Source organism: Zea mays, chromosome 7 (assembly GCF_902167145.1).
Source record: "Zea mays cultivar B73 chromosome 7, Zm-B73-REFERENCE-NAM-5.0, whole genome shotgun sequence".
NCBI classification, from domain to species: domain Eukaryota; kingdom Viridiplantae; phylum Streptophyta; class Magnoliopsida; order Poales; family Poaceae; genus Zea; species Zea mays.
The window spans coordinates 20,153,449-20,159,638 of NC_050102.1; positions in this window are offsets into that span (position 1 = coordinate 20,153,449).

A 6,190-nucleotide genomic window follows, 5' to 3' on the forward strand; every position below is an offset into this window, starting at 1 on the left:
CTTTCCCGATCCCTGTGCCAAGAGAGAGAGGAAAAGAAAAAGGATATGAATTTAAATAATGTGGCGCACCTTTTTTGACGCGGTCATCATGATAGAGGTGAAACGGTGCCTGCTTCGCCTGCCAGAGGTGTCGCTTGCCCTGCCAAAGAGTTAATGCGATGGGACGGGCGATTCGCGGGGCATCTGTTGCACGTGCGTGAGTCGTTCGAGGAACAGAAAAACCGTTTCACCTTCGAGTTTGAATTTCGCGACGGGTTCGGGCGAAGTTTTGGGTGGATCTCGCCCGGGCGTTTATATACCCGAAAGAGGGTCCGACAGTGGTTCTTTACCCTGCCATTTGCGCTTGCCTTCTGCTTTGGTTTCCACAACCTAAGAGAATAGCCAGAGAAGAGAAACCCGTGCACCTCATCCCCTCCGCCTCCACCGCTTCCACTCGGCGATGGCTGACAAGGCGACCGTCATTCCGCCGCGCGACCCGTGGCCTTTCTCCACCGTTACTGTGGAGGATCTAGAGGCCCTTGTTTCCGATGGTTTGCTCTGTCCTCTCTCCGGCGGACCGCAGCCTGAGTGGATGGCCCCCGGGAGCGAGGCTGACCCGACTCCGCCGCTGGGGTATGTGGTCAGTTTCATCCCCTTCCATGAGCGAGGCTTTGGGATGCCGACGAGCCGCTTCATGCGGGCGCTCCTGCACCACTACAGGGTGGAGCTGCATAACTTCAACCCCAACTCCATTGCGCATGCGGCCATTTTCGCGGCGGTTTGAGAGGGGTTTTTGGGGATTGACCCTCACTGGGACCTGTGGACCCATCTCTTCTCCGCGGAGTTCTTCGCCGCGTCGACGGATGTGAAGAAGGTCCGCATGGCGGTGCGGGCCGGTGGCTGCACCCTCCAGCTAAGGTCGGGGCGTGCGCAGCAGTACATCCCTGCCTCCCTTGTATCTTCGAGCAAGGGGTGGCAGAACCGGTGGTTTTATCTCCGGAACGACGACGGGACGCTTCCGCCGTTTTCTCAACGAGTGGTGACCGCCGCCGGCAATAACTGGCGCTGAAGGGCCACACGCGAGAACCAGGAGAAGCTCCAGCCTATTCTGCGTGCCTTGCAGAAGTTACGAGATGAGGGCCTTACCGCTGCAAGGGTCGTTGCCGCTATCCATCGCCGGAGGGTGCTCCCTTAGGCAGAGCGGCGGCTGCGGCTCTCGGAGATGAAGCTAGGGGTCGATTTAGAGGGCTCGCGGATGTCCTCGACCTCCCTCTCCGCCGACGACCTCCTCAGGCGAGTAGCGGGTATGGTAGGGAGGCTGGATGCTGGCGTCCTTAGCCAGCCCTCGATGCGCCCCGACCATGGGTACATGTCCCTGGTAAGTGTCCGATCCTCCTTCTGGCTTGCGCCGAGTTTTTTACGTCTTTGATTCTTACTGTTGGGATTTTTGTTTGTCCCCAGGGGTTGAGGGGTTTTAAACTCTCCCGGCCACCGGTCCCGAAGGACACGGCGGACCGAGCCGCGCGTAGGCTCGCCGCAGAGAAGGAAAAGGAGAAGAAGGACGCGGAAAAGGCCCGAGCTCGCGAGAGGATGCGAGCTCGGGAAGCCTTGGAGAAGCGTCGTCGGAGGCAGGCGAGGGATGGGCTCCCGTTGGAGCCATCGCCGGAGACACCTGACGACGACGATGATGATGATGACGAAGACGATGACATGGCAGCCCGACTTGGCCTCATCCTGGACCCGAGGCTGGGCCAGGGGTCGCCGAGCCAGCCTCCAAGTGGGCTGGCACCATCAGTGCCTGGGGCCGGGACACCAAGGTCCCGGTCCGAGGAGCGGAGGCAGGCCGAGGGGGTACTTGACCCCTTGGCTGAGATAATTGGGGTGACTCCGGGGGGCCAGGCCGATCCGCCTGTCCTCCAAGAGCAAGCGCCCGTGCCGGCTGTACAGGAGGTTGGTCCCCCGGCCGTCGTGACGACGCCTGGGCGGGCCACCCTCTTGGCGCCTCGGGCGCCCGAGGTGGAAGCGGCGCCGAAGCCGGCAGCGGGGCAACCCTCGGCAGCGCCTGCGGAGACCGGGCCCGAGGGGCCTCCCCGCAGGCACGATTGGCCTTGCCCCGGAGCAGGTAAGTATCTGAGGATACCTCTGTTTTGGTTTTTTCACTGTGTGTCTTGAGCTTGCTCTCTCTCTTTCTTTCAGCAAGCGGAGGCAGGGCTTGGCTGGTCTGGCCCCCACGAAGGCCCTTAAGATGGGGCCGGCCTCTGCAGCCGGTGTTACGGCGCGCCATGCCGGTTGGTTGGCCTCCGCACAAGGCTCCCTTCGGTGGGGGCCCAGGCGGCACGAGCTGCCATGGGGCAAGCCTCCTAGGCTGACCCCCTGTTGGAGCGGCCATCATGCCGGGGGAGGCCGCTGACGCGGCCGCGGCCCCGAGCCCGCCTGACTTGTTGCCGGCGCCGGCATCGACTCCTGCCGGCGCCGTCGCTGATTCGCCGGCGGAGCCGCCCATCGCCGCCGACGTCGGGATGGTTGAGGCGCCGCCGCCCGTGGTCATCCCCGACCTCCCCGTTCTCGGCCATGAGGAGAGGGCGGTCGTCGTTGCCGAGGTCGGTGATCGGAGGCTTGCCACCTTAGCCGAGGGGAGGCCCAGTACGTCGACTGCGGCGGTACCCGATGCATCGGCTGCAGGGGGACCCAACGCCTTGGTCAAGGGGCGCGCAGAACCGTGGCCCGTCTTGGGGAGCAGCGGCCTTATCCCCGTGCAGCTCAACCCCAATGAGTGGTGTGGGCAGTCGCTCCTGTTCTGGAGCCGCGATACCTCGGACTCGGAGCCCCTCCTCTCCCTCAATGATGAGCTGGAGGAGAGGTCTCGGGATAATTTCCGTGAGTATACCGAGGCGGCGATGAGGTCGCTTCGGTCGACCATGGAGATCCTTTCCAGGGACATTCCCAGGATCTTCCAGGTAAGGATTTAGACGTACACCTTGCGTGACCAGGGCATTCTTTGTAATATCCTATTTTCCTTCCTCAGGAACTTGCAGACGTGAGCACCGCCAAGTCGCTGTTCATCCGCCGCGAGAGCGACGTCTGGGATTCGCTGCGGTCCCAGTGGGCCGCGCTTACCGAGGCCAATAAGCGCCTCACCCAACGGAGCGCCGAGGTGGTGGACCTTCGGTTGCTCTGTGATGAGCTGAAGTCGGAGGCAGCGGCGGCGCGGGCAGAGGCGGCGTTGGCACGGACGGAGGCTTCGTCGGCCCGGGAGCAGGTGGCTTCCTAGGCCGAGGAGATGCAGCAGCGGCAGCTGGAGCTTGGCCAGGTCATCGGCGAGCGGGACCAATCTCGGAGCCAAGCTGCCGAGGCCGTGAGCCGGGCTGAGGTCCTCGGGGGACAACTGTCTGAGGCTACGGAGTGGCTAGTCGAGGCGTCCGCTCGGGCCGGGACCCTTGCGGAGGGCCTGGCTGTGGCCGTCGGATCTGCCCAGTCTGCCCAAGCCATGGCCTCACTGCAGAGTGCCCGGGCCGAAGGTCTGTTTTGTCTGCTTTGTGATTTTGTTTTTGTCTTCATTCTTCTCCTTGTGTCTGAAGAATATTGTCCGGCTGTTTGCAGGGTTCGAGACGGCTCTTAACGAGTCCGTCGAGAATTGCAAGGCGCTTGCCCAGGCGGCTGAGCAGAAGGAGGCCGACCGCGTGGCCATGTCCGAGGCTATCTCGGCTTTCTGCCAGGCCTTTGGTCTAGACGACATCCCCTCGGGTAGCTCCCCCAGAGTCACCTGCGGGCCTTGGGCGGCCACGTGCGCAACAGACTCCGCGGGGCGCTGCACCACGACGTTAGGTGGGCCTTCGTCGTTCTCGCTTCCCACTATGACGTGGATCTGGAGTGGATCAGCGAGGGGTACTGCTTACCCGACGAAGAGGAGGCCGCCTTAGCCGAGGTCCAGAGGCTTGACGCAGCTGTCGAGGGCCCAAGCGCGGCGCTGGCTTCCTCCTTTGAGGTAGAGATCCTTCTGCCCACGTCGCCGTCCGAGGCCGGGCCAGATTCTGCCGAGGGTGGAAACGACGCCGAGGGTGCTGCTCCTCCCCCTGCCGATGTCTGAGCCTGCAGGAACAGTTTGTTCTAAGTATGCGTATGTTTTTTGCGGCCGCTGAGGCCTAAACATTTTTATTGTCGGATTATAAAGCTGTGTTTTCTTTCCTCTTGTTTTGTGCGTTAGGACTTGTTCGGTAGCAGAATCGCTTATCCGAGCGTGAGTTACTTTTCGCGGAAGGTAATGAGTGAGGTATCCGTATCCCGAAGGCGTAGGAGTCCCTCGGCTCGGTCGGCCTTGCCGTTTAAGTGTTCCTCTCATCGTTTTTAGGATTTCGTTATCGATATAGTCGAAAAGCACGAAAGTCATTTTGGTAGAAAACTTTTCCGAGGAAAATTTTGATGCAGAGGGGGTTCCCCCCTTCTAGCCCCCGAGGGAGGGTCGGGCTTTGCCGAGGCAAGGCTGATCCTTCCTTGACGGTTACACTTTATTTATATATGTAAAGAAAGCGAAATACATGAACGACTTGAAACATTTTAAGGGTAGAAGCGACGTAGCTGTTGGATGTTCCAAGCGTTGCTGTAGACTTCGCCTCGATCGTTGGCCAGCTTGTATGTCCCGGGCTTCAAAATCTTGGCGATGATGAACGACCCTTCCCAGGGAGGAGTAAGCTTGTGGCGCCCTCGGGCGTCTTGTCGCAGCCGAAGTACTAAGTCTCCCACTTGGAAGCCTCGGGGCCGAACCCTTCGTGCGTGGTAGCGTCACAGAGACTGCTGATACCGCGCCGAGTGTAGTAAGTCCATGTCCCGAGCCTCTTCCAACTGGTCCAATGAATCCTCTTGGCTGGTCTGGTTGTTTCGGTCGTCGTATGCCTTTGTCCTCGGGGAACCGTATTCTAAGTCCGTGGGTAGGACGACCTTGGCCCCATAGACTAGAAAGAACGGCGAGAAACCCGTGGCCCGGCTCAGCGTCGTCCTCAGACTCCAAACCACCGAGGGTAGTTCTTTTATCCACCGCTTGCCAAACTTGTTGAGGTCGTTGTAGATCCTCGGTTTTCGTCCCTGCAAAATCATACCGTTGACGCGCTCCACCTGCCCATTTGTCATTGGGTGAGCTACGACGGCCCAGTCCACACGAATGTGGTGGTCTTCGCAGAAGTCCAGGAACTTTTTCCCAGTGAACTGCGTGCCATTGTCGGTGATGATGGAGTTTGGGACCCCAAAGCGATGGATGATATTTGTGAAGAACGCCACCGCCTGCTCAGACCCGATGCTGGTTAAGGGTTGGACCTCGATCCACTTGGAGAATTTGTCGATGACGACCAGCAGGTGCGTGAAGCCCCCCGGGTGCCTTCTGCAAGGGACCGACGAGGTCCAGACCCCATACGGCAAACGACCAAGTGATGGGTATTGTCTGTAGGGTCTGAGCGGGCAGGTGCATCTGTCTCGCGTAGAATTGACACCCTCAGCAGGAGCGTACAATCCTAGTGGCGTCGGCCACCGCGGTCGGCCAGTAGAAACCTTGTCGGAAAGCGTTTCCCACGAGGGCTCGAGGTGTTGCATGGTGACTGCAAGCCCCCAAGTGTATTTCTTGTAACAGCTCTTGTCCTTGGGCGACAAATATGCATCGTTGGAGAATGTCTGAGGGGCTACGGTGGTACAACTCTTTTTCATCACCCAGTAAAACGAATGACTTGGCGCACCGAGCCAGTCGTCGAGCTTCGGCCTTGTCAAGGGGCAGCTCTCCTCGGAGGAGATATTCCAGGTATGGGGTCTGCCAGTTCACCCATTCTGTTCTCCCTCGACGCGCAGGGCCTCACCCTCGGCGGCCGAGGGTACCTCGGGCTGGGCTGAGGTCTCCTCGGGTTCGGGCGCGTCGTCGAGTTTGACGGATGGTTGATATATGTCCCTGGAGAAGACGTTCGAGGGAACCGTCGGACATGCTTTATTCAACCATCCGTCAAACTCGAGGGCTTGCGGTTCCCCGGACGTCTTCTCCAGGGACATATATCAACCATCCGTAAAACTCGACGATGCACCTGAACCCGAGGAGACCTCGGCCTAGCCCGAGGTACCCTCGGCCGCCGAGGGTGAGGCCCTGCGCGTCGAGGGAGAACAGAATGGGGTTACGCCAAACCTGAACTGGCAGACCCCGTACCTGGAATATCTCCTCCGAGGAGAGCTGCCCCTCGAC